Source organism: Dendropsophus ebraccatus, chromosome 2, assembly GCF_027789765.1.
Source record: "Dendropsophus ebraccatus isolate aDenEbr1 chromosome 2, aDenEbr1.pat, whole genome shotgun sequence".
In the NCBI taxonomy this organism is placed as follows: Eukaryota; Metazoa; Chordata; class Amphibia; order Anura; family Hylidae; genus Dendropsophus; species Dendropsophus ebraccatus.
Window position 1 is genome coordinate 36,985,680 of NC_091455.1, and position 13,122 is coordinate 36,998,801.

Genomic DNA, 13,122 nt, shown 5'->3' on the forward strand with positions numbered 1-13,122 from the left:
ATTATAATTAGAGATGAGCGAACTTTCCGGATTTCTGGTTCGTATGCACCAAAATTCTCGGCATCTGACTCCCGCTGTCTGCCTGCTCCATGCAGCGGGCGGATACAGCTGGAGGACCGCCTGGAAAACTGGGATACAGCCATTGGCATTGGCACCCCATTTTAAAGGGGTTATCCAGCGTCCCCTCCCCCCACCCCCCCCAAAATCATCTGACTTCAGATGAGTTAAAATCTCATACTTATCATCTGCTGTATGTCCTGCAGGAAGCAGTGTTTTCTTTCTAGTCTGTTACAGTGCTCTCTGGTGCCACCTCTGCCCAGAGCAATAGCAAATCCCCATAGAAAACCTCTTCTGCTCTGGACAGTTCCTGACATGGACAGAGGTGGCAGCAGAGAGCACTGTGTCAGACTGGAAAGAATACATCACTTCCTGCAGGACATACAGCAGCTGATAAGTACTGGAGGACTTGAGATTTTTAAATAGAAGTCAATTACAAATCTACAAATAACTTTCTGACACCAGTTGATTTGAAAGAAAAAGATTTTCACTAGATAACCCCCTTTAAGCTTGTATTTTTAAAATTTGATGACATTTCTTGCTTTCCTTAATTTTTACTGTCTTAATTATCCACCTAAATACAGGATGGGTGATAATTATCTGATAAGTGGGCACAGCGTTCTCATGATCGTTGTAGGTTCCCCATCTATGTATGAGCTTTGAGAACTAATATACAGTATTTTCATGTGGTTTAGTCTAAGAGTTCTAATGTTATTTTCATGCCAGTAGTTTCATTTTCATGCCAGAAAATCTATTCTTGTGCATAGATTTTAGTACCCATTGGAATATGATATTACACTGGTACCTTGGTTTAAGAGTAACTTGGTTTAAGAGCGTTGTGGTTTAAGAGCTCCCTGTACTGGGTGGGAGGGGGAGTAGAGGAGGGGCATGGTCTACATAGCGGGGTCTACAGCGCTGTACTCTGACCCAGGAAGTCTCCCTCACCTTACAAATCATAGCAGATCCACTTCAGGCTGGGGCTTACATCAGGGAACAGGACTGTGGAGGTAATCTCTCCATAGCTGGAACCCCTCTCTCCCCGGACAGAGAGCGCAGCTATACTGTGCCCACATCTGCCCTGCTCATTCCTTCATGCCCCCTGCAATCTGTCAGCCCTTGTGTTTCCCATCCTCTCCATTACTGTACAGTAACATAATATCACATATTATGCTGTTTCTGAATGTTTTTTTCATCTGTTTTACATGTTATTCAGAATAATAAATCATTATTTTTGGGGTGTGGAACCAATTGTCTGCATTTCAGTGATTTCTTATGGGAAAATTTGCTTTGGTTTAAGACTGATTTGGATTACAAGCGCGGCCCCAGAACAAATTATGCTCGTAATCCAAGGCACCACTGTATTTTGTTTTTAATATGGTTTTATATGTATATGTGCAGGTAAAAGCCTAGATTCACCAACTATGACTCCTCTCCCCAGACAACAGCTCTAAACTCTTGGCCACTAGGTGTCTCACTTCCCTGCAGTCTGCTGCCCACTGGTTGTTAGGGGGAATCTGTCTTTAGTAGTGTTGATGGGATCTGTCAAAATGTTTGGGTTCCACAACAGTATCCGATCCCTCTCAAGTTTAATTCCCCATGGCTAGAGAAGTTGGATGCCACCCAAGGGAGTCCTGGAAAACATGGATATAGCCATTGACTGTATCCATGTTTCCCTATTAGCCCTATGGCTGCATCCAGCTTTTGCAGCTGTGGGGAATCAAACGCAGAGGGATCGGATAATGTTGCGGAACTAGTATCAGGGAGAGCAACAGATAACAGAGAAAAGTTGGGATAGAGCTCAGCTAGTGCTGTGTGCAGGAGATGGAGAAAGAGAGTGACCCTGGGCTGTGTGTATACAAGCTGAGGATGTTACTCCATGCTCCAGAGCATCTGCAGTGTCCATGAAAGGTAGAACAAGGCTCCCCTGCATGGCACACAGCTATTTCTCATCCTCTCAGTTTCGGGGTGGCAGGGACAGAGCTGGACTGTTTGCCAGTAGTGCACACATTGTGGTTCCACCTTCACCTCTCTGGCCAATCACAGTACAGTATTTATTGCTTTCTGCTATGCCATGACCTGAAAGAGAAATGGACTAAACAGGCTGGCACTGTGCAGGTGGATGATTTACACCAGTGTTTCTCAACTCTTTCAAGCCAAGTACCCCATGTGATAAGATGCTCCAGCCGAGTACCCCCAAAGATGAGATCGAATAAAAACAATGCCTTAATAAGGCCAAGATCACACTGCCGCCATAGGATCTGTATAAAGTCTCTGTCAGCAGTTGATTATCAGATCAGATTCCACCATAACAATGTGACTGATCTGTAGGGTCCAGTAATAATGCCGGTAGTAACCTCTAATAACAATGCCCCCTTCCCCAATAATAAATCCTCCTTCCCTAGTAATAATCCCCCCTGTAGCCATTATTAATGCCCCTTTCCAATAATAACAGCCCCTATGACCAGTAATAATGCCCACCCTGTAGCTAGATGTAGTCTGTAGTCAGGTATGCCCCATTTAGCCAGGTAGGACACATACAACCAGGTATTCCCACTGCAACCAGATAAGTCCCTTTCAGCTAGGTATGCCCCCACAGTCACATACGTCTCTTGCAGCCAGATATGTCCCCAGCCAGGTACGCCCCCTACAGCCACATGCCCCTTTCTGATAGGTATGCCCCCTGACACGGATATGCCAGAACCAGGTCTCCTTGCAGCCAGATATGCTGCCTGTAGCTGGATATGCCTCTTTTTGCTAGGTATAGCACCTGCAGTCTGATATGTCTCTTGATGCTAGGTATGCCCCCTGCAGCCTTTAGAAGAGTATACAGCAGTGATATCAGATAGCAGGTGTACACAGAGTCTGCAGAGTATTACACCCTGCAGACTATAGCAGACTATAGAGTATAAAGTAGGGGTTAGACGCAGTCACAGGTAGACTACAGAACCATCTGTCCGGTCTCCTGTCATTGTGCTGCTCCCCTGTTTTCCCTCCTGGAAATCTAGGAATACATTGGTCACTGGGTGTTACAGCCTTATTACAAGGGAAGATTATCGGCCAACTAATGGTCCTTTTACACGGAACGATTATCGTTCGTTTTTGCACGATAACGATCGCATTTGAGCGATAATCGTTCCTTGTAAACGCTGCGAACGATCAAGCGACGAGCGAGAAATCGTTCATTTTGATCTTTCAACATGTTCTTAAATCATCGTTGATCGTTCGCAAAAAATTCGCAGATCGTTCAGTGTAAGCAGTCTTTCAACGATTTCCCCTATGTGTGAGATAGGCTTAAGCGATCGCAAAACGATTATTCCGTACGATGTATCGTTCCGTCTAAAAGCTCATTGTAGTACGCACATCGCAGGTTGAGAAACGCTGGTCTAGGGCAGTGAGGGGGTTAATGCCAGATACAAGAAATTACAGGCAAATTTTGTAAAAAAAAATTATAAGCAGAACAGGAAAGAAAGGGCAAACATTTTATTTTGAATAGTGGGAAGTAAGGGTAGGGAAGTAATAGTCCGAGGCTTCAGCTTCTTCTGGGAAAAGACCTTTGTGGTGGAGATACGCAGTGTTTCTTCTGGTGTTCTGGGTCTCTCTCACCGGGTCTTCTCACTTTGGGCCTCTTTTCTCTTTATATTTGATGTGGAGATGGGTGCTGAACCGCACGTGTCTCTTGTGGCTAGTTGTTGCCACATCAGTCGTCTCTTTTAGTATCCCACGTATTGGCTGGGACTTTTTCCTGGGAATCTTGGAGGCCGCCACAAAGGTGATGTTCCCAGCCCTTGGCACATGTTGTTTTGGTTCCCAGAGACTTGGCCTCTCACGTAGGGCGGGAAGTGCAGCTGATGCTCTGGGGTTGCTAGACGACATGTTGGGCCTCTCTCTCACCTGCCCCACGAATATTGTCCGGCTGTGTGGTGATCCTCCATTTTTCTCCCTGGTCTCCTCAGTAAGTTCTGGCAAAGAGATTTGTGCTAGGAAGGATACTGTTTCCTCTGTGGAGGGAATAAGATGGGAAGAGTATAAATCAGTGTAAAAGGAAGCAAATCTATCTATGATATCAGGACTGGAAGTTAGGGCATCTCCCTGTGGAGATAGGATTTTAAGAATCGCCAGGGAAGCATTATTCTGATGTATTAATTGAGCCAAAAGACTACTCGACTGATTCCCTAATTCAAAGTATTTTTGTGAGACGAAGAATAGTCTGTTTAGTTTTCTTGTGTAGATGTGCTAAATATTCTCTACCTGCTTGCAGCCAAGTCTCTCTATTCTCATTAGAAGGATTCGCAATAAATTCTAACTCTGTCTGTTTACACAAGGACACCAGATCCTCCTCCCTCCTATTGGTTTCTCGTTTTATATATGATATAGATGACTGCACACAGCCCCGAAGATAGGCCTTAAGGGAGTCCCAATAGGCCGAGTGGTTTTGCTCTAACCGATTACACAGGCCAACAAAAAAAAAACTTTTTTTATGTTTCTTTGATGAAAATATGCAAATATTACTAATTTTGGGTTGAGAAACTCAAATATACCCACAGAATTGTTTAATTATCTCTTTTTTTAGATACACGCCATGGAAGTGTGTGCTGTAGGTAGCGAGAAGCATTCATTACAAGAGTATAAATTGCACACAAATGTCATGTTCAAACTTGAAATATTTCACGGAGAATGTTTAAAATAGCACAAAATAGCAAGAACACAATACATTAATTGAAAGCAACAGTTCAGACAAGACCTATTCAGGAGAACGCTTTCTTTTTGCTTGTTTATTGAAGTGTACTTCTGGTACATCTCTGATTAATGTCCAACAGTAGTCTGCAAGCATGGAAGCATTCGACTTGCCCTGATATTTAAAATATCTTGGTGGAATCGCTCACGATGCTCATCGCTTACTGCACCACAATTGTCCGGGAAGAAATCCAGATGAGAGTCAAGAAAGTGTATTTTTAATGACATGTTGCAGCCTAAGGCTGGGTTCACACTATGTATATTTCAGTCAGTAATGTGGTCCTCATATTGCAACCAAAACCAGGAGTGGATTAAAAACACAGAAAGGATCTGTTCATACAATGTTAAAATTGAGTGGATGGCCGCCATATAACAGTAAATAACGGCCATTATTTCAATACAACAGCCGTTGTTTTAAAATACCAGCAAATATTTGCCATTATATGGCGGCCATCCACTCAATTTCAACATTGTGTGAACAGAGCCTTTCTGTGTATTCAATCCACTCCTGGTTTTGGTTGCAATATGAGGACCACAATACTGACTGAAATATACGTAGTGTGAACCCAGCCTCAGTGAGGCTGCGTTCACACTACGTATATTTCAGTCAGTATTGTGGTCCTTATAGCTGGTCCTATAGCAATACTGTAGAGTTCTGGAATCCGATTTTCCCGCGCAGCGCGCAAAATGGCGTCTTGATCCCTGCTACTCAGTAATCTGGCCAAGAATGGGCGAGGTGGAGTGCCTGGTGCTGGTGGCTTGGCTGGTACACGGTGAGCCCGTTTAATAGCATATGCAGCCGACAAGTTGGCATTTGGAAGTTGATCTGAGCCACCTTTCCATAAAGGCACATGGATCATTGCCCTCAGCGCATTCTGGTAATCCCAGGATGCAGAGAATATTGCGCCGCAGTCTGTTCTCCAAGTCGTCTGCCCGCTGAGCCCAACCACCTGCTGCCTTTTTGCTGCCCAGGTCGCTCTCAAAGGGACCCAGGTCGCTCTCAAAGGGACCCAGGTCGCTCTCAAAGGGACCCAGGTCGCTCTCAAAGGGACCCAGGTCGCTCTCAAAGGGACCCAGGTCGCTCTCAAAGGGACCCAGGTCGCTCTCAAAGGGACCCAGGTCGCTCTCAAAGGGACCCAGGTCGCTCTCAAAGGGACCCAGGTCGCTTTCAAAGGGACCCATTTAGAACGACTTGGGTACCGTTCCTTTAAGAGCGGCTTGGGTACCGTCCCTTCTACATGGCTGCCTCAGCTCTGCTATTTTACTGACTGACCTCTGCTACTTATAATGGTAAAGACCATTGCTCAGTTACCATGACAATCTTATTTATGTCAGGGAGACAAAATGGTTAAGGACCTTCCATATATTACATCTTCTATTGGCTAATAGTGGACATGTGACTGTGGATGGTGTGATACAATGCATGACGAGACCTTAGAGTTCCTATTGGCTGCTATATTTCAGCTATTTGCATATGTGCTGTGATTGGCTGTCAGCGGTTAGAGTGTGGCCATTATTTGCAATGGGCCATTATTTTCTATGGGAAATTAGGGGTCTTTAAACGTAAATTTCTTAAACGACAAATCCGATCGAAACGAAAAATAGCACACCACACACCGCCGAGGGCTTCGAAACGCAGTTTGAACGGAGTCTGTGCGCAAAGCGGTTCGGGCTGTATTACGCGCAGAAAAATGGCTGGAAGAAGAAACGGAAGAAGAAGAAGAAGAAGAATACGGATTACAATATAGTGCTTTTCAAGCACTATAATTACAGGAAAATTTTGTAAAAATAAATGATAAGCAGAACAGGAAAGAAAGGGCAAACATTTTATTTTTAATAGCGGGAAGTAAGGGTAGGGAAGTAACAGTCCGAGGCTCTGGCTTCTTCCAGGAAAAGACCTTAGTGGTGGAGATAAGCGGTGTCTCCTCTAGTGTTCTGTACCACCTCCTCTCTCACTTGGTCTTCTCACTTCCGGCCTATTTTTTCAATATATTTTATATTGAGATGGGTGCTGAACCGCACGTGTCTCTTGTGGCTAGCTGTTGCCACATCAGTCGGCTGCTTTAGTATCCTGCGTATTGGCTGGGACTTCTTCCTGGGAATCTTGGAGGCCGCCACAAAGGTGATGTTCCCGGCCCTTGGCACATGGTGTTTTGGTTCCCAGAGACTTGGCCTCTCACGTAGGGCGGGAAGTACAGTTGGTGCTCTGGGGTTGCTAGACTTCATGTTGGGCCTCTCTCTCACCTGCCCCATGATTGCTGTCCGGCTGTGTGGTGATCCTCCATTTTTCTCCCAGCTGCTATGGGCTCCTATACAGGGCTTCTCGCTCACCAAGCTGCGGCCGTTGATCTTGGGCAGTGCTATAGCTGTTGTCCTGGATGGGCTCCTGCCTGCTGTGGTCAATGGCCGAGTTCCTTTTGGTGGCAATAAGGGTAGGCTCCTTGCTCCTTCCCCTATCCTGGAGCTGTGGATAGGCTTTTTGGTGGTGCCTTGTACAGGCATGGCGCCTTCAGATTACCCCCTCTACATACAGAAGGGCCCAATAAACAAAAACAAAAGAATAAAAGAAAAAACGAACAAACAAAAACACAAAAATCTGCGATGCTGTATATAGCTGCTTCCTCTTCAGAAACTAAACAGTATCTGCCCAAGTCCTGGCTGAAGATTCTAAGGCGACATACAGATGCTGAGGTCACTGATGATGTCATCATGTAATAGCGCCAGCACCAATCCTGTGTAGTTGTATTTGCATATGTATCATGTATATGCAGCATCCAGAGATACCTTACCGAACTGACACAGCTTTCTCGGTTTGATCAAGTATTAAACTGGCGCCTGGGAGCTCAGTGTGTCTTATTATTATTATTATTATTATTATTATTATTATTATTATTATTATTATTATTCATCCTATTCACAAGGATGTGTTCAGTCAGTGAAATGTGGCCACCATTAGGCTGGGTTCATTCTACGTTTTTGCAATCTGTTTTTTCATCCATTTTTCCAAAAAATGGATGCATTTGTGTGCATCCGTTATGATCCGTTCTTCCATTGACTTTCATAATAAAAAAAAAAGGGTCAAAACGCATCAGTTTTTTTAATGTACGGTCAGTTATGTTTTTGGCTATGTAAAAAAAAAAAAGGGTTGCGTTTTTATCCGTTGTGTTTTTTTTTGTTTTTTTTTTATAATGAAAGTAAAAGGCAAAATGGACCAAAACTGATGCACACAAATGCATCTGTTTTTCCATCCGTTTTTTATACTTTTTCACTTGTTTTTTTTGCACTGGCACTGTTTACCGTGTGAGATCAGGAATATGATAATTTAATAGTGATAATGCTGAAAATAAAAAAGACCACTGATATTCACGGGATCCTGCATATACATGATACATATGCGAATACAACTACACAGGATTGGTGCTGGCGTTATTACATTATGACATCATCAGTGACCTCAGCATCTGTATTTTGGCCTTAGAATCTTCAGCCAGCACTTGGGCAGATACTGTTTAGTTTCTGTAAGGGCAATCGCTTTATACAGCATTGCAGATTTTTGTCTCTGTTTTTGTTTTGTTTATTGGGCCCTTTTGTATGTAGAGGGGGTAAATAAAAGGCACTTTTGGGGGTGCCTGTACAAGGCACCCCCAAAAAGTCTATCCAAAGCTCCAGGATAGGGGAGGGAACAAGGAGCCTACCTTTGGTGCCATTGACCGTGCCAGAAAGGAGCCCCTCCAGGACAACACCTACACCACTGCCAAAGATAAGCGGCTGCAGCCTGGTAGGAGATTACAGAAGGTGAGCGAGAAGCCTCTTATACACCATAGGAGCTGGGAGAGAAAAGAAGGAACATCACACAGCTGGACAGTATTCATGGGGCAGGTCAGAGAGAGGCCTAATAAATCACCTACCAACCCCAGAGTACCAACTGTATCAAACCCAGAAGGACGACAAGGAAGCATCACCAAGTGGGACTATAATTTCATCTATAAAGAGATTTCCCACCCTACGTGAAAGGCAAAATACTATGTGCCCTGGGCCGGTAACATCAACTTAGTGGTGGCCTCCAAGAGTCCCAGGAAGAAGGATCAGCCAATACGTGGCATTCTAGAACAAAAGACTGAAGTGGCAAAACCTAGCCACAAGAGACACGTGCGGTTCAGCACACATCTTACATTAAATAAATGTGGAGAATGAGGAGAAGACCAGGTGAGAAAGGAGGTGGTACACAACACCAGAAGAGACACAGCTCATCTTTACCACCAAGGTCTTTTCCCAAAAGAAGTCAGAGCTGAGGACTGTTACCATCCATTATTAAAAAATAAAAGTTTGTCCTTTCTTTCCTTTTCTGCTTATTATTGTTTACAACGTTTGCCTGTAATTCCCTATTAACGTTTTTTGTATCTGACATTAACCCCCTAACTGCCCTACAGTACTTTACTATAGATGGCATATGGAGAAGGGGCTACTGATGCACTGGCTTTGCAAGATGCTATTTAAAGTGTAAATGTAATGACAGCCCACTGCTGGATCAGCACTTATTTTCTCTCTTAGGCTATGTACATACAACGTATATTTTCGTAAAACCATGGCCGTTGTACAATTGCTGTGATTATTTCGAAAATATATGTTACCTTGCCATCTATGGGATCCCGGCTGGAGCATATACACATAGTATACTCTCCGGCTGGGATCCCTAGCGGCATCGCAAACGACTGACATGTCACTTTTCTGCGGCCGCTATTCTTTCAATAGCGGCCGCAGAAAACCCTGTCAGTGCACATTATGGAGCAAGCGGTGGGGAGTGTGCAGTGGGGAGTTCTAATGCGGGCGCGCACAGATGCGCCCGCATCAGAATTCTGCGGCTGCAAAGATCATCTGGCCGGTACTGCAGTACCAGCCGGGATGATCCTTTGAGAGACTGGCCGGGTCACAGAAAGGCCGGTCTCTGACGTAGCTTGCACATGGCCTTAGGGTTTGTTCACACGTACAGGATCTGCAGCAGATTTGAAGTTGCAGATGCAAAGCAAATCTACAGTGTCAAATCTGCTGCAGATCCTTTACGTGTGAACGCACCTTTATCCTGGAAGTTCTGGTCTCCATGGATTAGAACACACAATGAGACTATAATGTGCGCAGTCCCCATAGGATCAGAATGGGGGTTGCGCACATTATCTTCTCATTTCATGTTTGTGTTCATGGAGATCCGAAATTCCAGATATAGAAAGCAAATCACTGCTTATCTGGCTTTGGCCATTATTACAGGTACACTATAATTAGCATCTTGCAAAGCCAGTGCATCAGTAGCCCCTTCTCCCTCCACATGTCATCTATAGTACAGTACTGTAAATCATCCCCCTGCACAGTGCCAGCCTGTTTAGTCCAGTTCTTTTTCAGGTCATGGCAAAGCAGAGAGCAATAAATACTGTACTGTCATTGGCCAGAGAGGTGAAGGTGGAATCACAATGCGTGCACTACTGGCAAACAGTCCAGCTCTGTCCCCGCCACCCTGGAATTAAAGGGTTATTCTGGGAAAAATTAACTCTTCCCCTATTCACAGGATAGAGGAAAAGTAGGAGATCACGAGGGGTCCGACTCCTGATCTCTGTATCAGACCCCGCTGGCTCTGTTATGAATAGAGCCCCGGGTAGGTATGTGACCTGCGGGTCTATTTATTCCTATGGAGTGTCAGAAAGAGCAGAGTACGCCGGAAGGGCTGTGTGCCATGCAGGGACTGTCAGGGGCTCAATAACGTCAAGGAGAACACTGAGATCATCTCACCATTTGAGGGAATAATCTAACAAAACTATACAAGTTTTAAAAAAAATTCTTTTGAAAGGACAGGTGCACTTGAAATAACAGGAATAAAAATTTAAATTCATTTAAATGAACCTGGCACCCCGGACACGGAAACCCACCAAGCCCCCAATAGATACCCCCTCCGGCTGGTCACACCCCCGATGACTGTCCCATAGAGAGCGGGACCAGCAGAAGGTGATAAGTATCAGGGACTCTCTCACAGGTTCTGCCCCAGGTGCCAGAGTGACAGGTTCCCTTTAAATAAAAAATAAAAAATTCAGCTTCTCCTATCTTTCCATTGCTGTTGGCAACATCACATTATGTCCCATAGATTTCCGCTGCTGATATAGGGCAGTGTTTCTCAACCTTTTCAAGTAAAATACCCCCATGTGATGAGATGCTCCAGCCGAGTACCCCCAAGGATGCAATCGATTGAAGACATTGCCTTAATAAGGCCGTGATCACACTGCCGCCATGGGCGCTCTGCAAAGTCTTTGTCAGCAATTGATTCCCAGATCAGACCCTCCCCCCCCCCCCTCATAACAATGTGACTGATCTGTAGGATCCAGTAATAATGCCAGTAGTAACGGCTACTAACAACAATGCCTCCTTTGGCAATAATAAATCCTCCTTCCCTAGTAATAATGCCCCCTCTAGCCATTATTAATGCCCCCTTCCCAATAATAACAACCCCTGTGACCAGTAATAATGCCCACCCTGTAGCTAGATGCAATGCTTTCTGTAGCCAGATATGCCCCCTTTATCCAGATATGACACATACAACCAGGTATGCCCCCTGCTGCCAGATATGCCCCTTTCAGCAAGGTATGCCCCTGCAGTCACATATGCCTCTTGCAGCCAGATATGCCGCCTGTAGCTGGATATGCCCCGTTTTGCTAGGTATAGCACCTGCAGTTTAATATGTCTATTCATGCTAGGCATGCCCCCTGCAGACAGATACCTCCCCCCTTGTAGGCAGACACAAGTCACCCTGGAGGTATATCGCTCTCCCTTTTAGCCAGATACATGTCCCCTTGTAGATATATACATTTCCACTTGCAGGCAGGCCGGGCCAGACTGGGGCTGAATAGCAGCCCTGGCACACAAATCCCACCAGCCCACATATATACACTCACTGGCCACTTTATTAGGTACACCTGTCCAACTGCACGTTACCACTTAATTTCTAATCAGCCAATCACATGGCGGCATTTAGGCATGTAGACATGGTCAAGACAATCTCCTGCAGTTCAAACCGAGCATCAGTATGGGGAAGAAAGGTGATTTGAGTGCCTTTGAACGTGGCATGGTTGTTGGTGCCAGAAGGGCTGGTCTGAGTATTTCAGAAACTGATGATCTACTGGGATTTTCACGCACAACCATCTCTAGGGTTTACAGAGAATGGTCCGAAAAAGGAAAAACATCCAGTGAGCGGCAGTTCTGAGGGCGGAAATGCCTTGTTGATGCCAGAGGTCAGAGGAGAATGGGCAGACTGGTTCGAGCTGATAGAAAGGCAACAGTGACTCAAATAGCCAACCGTTACAACCAAGGTAGGCAGAAGAGCATCTCTGAACGCACAGTACATCGAACTTTGAGGCAGATGGGCTACAGCAGCAGAAGACCACACCGGGTGCCACTCTTTTCAGCTAAGAACAGGAAACTGAGGCTACAATTTGCACAAGCTCATCGAAATTGGACAGTAGAAGATTGGAAAAACGTTGCCTGGTCTGATGAGTCTCGATTTCTGCTGCGACATTCGGATGGTAGGGTCAGAATTTGGCATCAACAACATGAAAGCATGGATCCATCCTGCCTTGTATCAACGGTTCAGGCTGGTGGTGGTGGTGTCATGGTGTGGGGAATATTTTCTTGGCACTCTTTGGGCCCCTTGGTACCAATTGAGCATCGTTGCAACGCCACAGCCTACCTGAGTATTGTTGCTGACCATGTCCATCCCTTTATGACCACAATGTACCCAACATCTGATGGCTACTTTCAGCAGGATAATGCGCCATGTCATAAAGCTAGAATCATCTCAGACTGGTTTCTTGAACATGACAATGAGTTCACTGTACTCAAATGGCCTCCACAGTCACCAGATCTCAATCCAATAGAGCATCTTTGGGATGTGGTGGAACGGGAGATTCGCATCATGGATGTGCAGCCGACAAATCTGCGGCAACTGTGTGATGCCATCATGTCAATATGGACCAAAATCTCTGAGGAAGCTTCCAGCACCTTGTTGTATCTATGCCACGAAGAATTGAGGCAGTTCTGAAGGCAAAAGGGGGTCCAACCTGTTACTAGCATGGTGTACCTAATAAAGTGGCCGGTGAGTGTATATCTCCCCCCACCCAGGGCCGGACTGGGACTGAAAATCAGTCCTGTTATTTCAAAGCACACAGGCCCACTCGCCGTGCGGTGAGAAGTTATGAGAGGATGTTGTGAGTGCAGCATGGCTACATGAATCATCACGGCCATGACTGGATTTACAGATGATAACACAGTAAATGGGGTCAGAAGCTTCTGTCTCTG

General features: G+C 45.3%; 1 protein-coding gene across 1 annotated transcript in view; it reads left to right on the plus strand.

Annotated features, from left to right (window-relative positions):
- The window catches only part of RIDA (reactive intermediate imine deaminase A homolog), a 41,058-nt gene that overhangs the window by 439 nt on the left and 27,497 nt on the right, over positions 1 to 13,122 (plus strand). The gene's annotated exons all lie outside the window — the stretch shown is intronic.